Below are 2,023 nucleotides of genomic sequence, written 5' to 3'. Positions count from 1 at the left end.
TTTTTACCCTACTGGAGAAGTTTTTGGATGTGCATAGGGATTTGAGTCTTAGAAGATCCCATTCATCTATGTTATCTTCTCCTGGTTGTAGGTATAAATGACTATTGTTTATATAAACCAATTTATTGAAATTTTGAGTATCATTTTAGTCATTTGTAACTCTGAAGCTACAGAGCTTTGAAAATGGCATGTTTTAAAAAGGAAGCATGATACAGGTTTAATTTTTAATTAAAAATAGTTTATCCCCCCGCCCCCAGTCTGAAATTATTCACTTCTTTTCAAACCTAATGCATATGCATCCTTTGGAGAAGTGAAATTAAAGTGAGTATAAGAGTAAGAAAGGTGTGAGTAAAATGAGGGTTTTAACAAGGCTTGAGAGCAAATGAAGAAAGCCCTAGTTTCTAAGCTGGTCAGGCTTAGAGCCCACATGGAACCGTGCTCTGTCTGATTTTCAAGTCTGCACCCCAAGTTCAAGGTAAGGCCAGGTATCAGTGTCTGAATCAAAGTCCTCCACGTGCTAAAGTGAGTGGCCACGGGAGAGCTAATTAAGAAAAACTTTAAATCATTTCCACATTTCAGAGCTCGCCACCCCTGGACTCAGATGGCAGTTGAAAGATGTGACCCTAAACATTCTTGCTTTCCCTTGAGAGAAAATGCAGTGGGGAGAGAATTTCATAAAAACAACTTTTCACAAAAGCAGCAACTCTGTTTTCAGCCTCTTAAAAACCTCCCTGGTCACAGCTCTCTGGTGGCACTTAAAGCTCTCAAGCAAGAACTCACTCTGGTGTTTTTCTAGGTATTGCCTGGAGACAATTAGAAAAAAAAATTTTTTTTTAAGGCTGTCTCTTTGGCCAGATCATAGATGGCTGGAAAACAGGGGCTGATATTCTTATTTCTGGCTCACACTCGCAGAGAGAGCGCCCAGGAAATACTTGTTGAATGGATTGCATTTGAGGAGCAAGGCTGAAGTGAAGCCATCTTCCACCTGCCAAAGTCTCGGGTGCCACTGGATGGGCTCATTCTCATTTTTGAGAGATCTCGAACGTGCCTGGAAAGGACCCCTTCGTGTCCCTGTGCAAATTCCCCCCTGGAAAGGAGTTTTTGATCCACGAAGGCAGCCCCAGGTGGCTGAGAATGAAAAGTGACTGTGACCTCCTTGCATTGTTCAGAGCGGCGAGGAAGGTCAGCCAAGTGCAAACACAGAACTACCACCCTTTTGCTCCACATTCTCTGCGAGCTCTTAAGACATCCACGGTCTGCAAAGCTCAAGATGGGCCATGTCAGCTCTTTTTTTAGGGGGTGGGGGTGGGGGAAGAGAGGTGGAGAGGGACTGAGCAAAGAGTGCATTTGACAGCAGTGACCCCTGGGGATCCCGGGTCGCTGGGCCTCCTCGCCCCAGTGCTCGGCAACGCTCCTGCCTGTGGTTTACAACCGCTTTTTAAAAATACTTTCCCTCCGGGACGGCCCGAGACCGCGTCTTCCTGCGCGCCCCCCTCCCCCAGCCATCGCTGGCAAACAGCTGCCCGGGGGCCACCACCACGGGACCCCGGCGGACACAGCGCGCTCGGGAGGCTATCCCCGAACATTCCCAGCCCCTTCGGTCATCTCGATGCCCCCCGATGACCCCTGACAGCGATCCCCGGCTCCCCCTCCGAAGCGAGGAGGCGCGCGCACACACACAAACAAAAAACCCCCAAAGTCTTCCCCTCGGTTGCTACCCGCAATGACGTTTCCCCCTCGGCTCCCGCCCCGCGGAGGCCTTGGAATTTCGCGATTGGCCGGCGGGCTGTGTCGACAAGACTCCTATTGGTTGGCGGGCGCTGACTGACAGCGGGGGCGGCCTCTGCGGCCGCCGCGCCCTCCTCCCCTCGCGGCCGTGCGTGTGTGTGTGTGTGTTTGTGTGTGTGCGTGCAGTGTTATGCCGGACGTGAGGGAGGCGGCCGTGGCGGCGGCTCTGTTTATTGTCTCGCTCGGCGTGCGGATGTGAAGGAGCCAGGGCCGCAGCGCCGGCAGCGAGGGCGGC

Source organism: Elephantulus edwardii, unplaced genomic scaffold, assembly GCF_000299155.1.
Source record: "Elephantulus edwardii isolate Elephantulus edwardi_28Jun2011 unplaced genomic scaffold, EleEdw1.0 scaffold00027, whole genome shotgun sequence".
Taxonomy (NCBI): Eukaryota; Metazoa; Chordata; class Mammalia; order Macroscelidea; family Macroscelididae; genus Elephantulus; species Elephantulus edwardii.
This window is presented reverse-complemented; position numbering follows the sequence as displayed.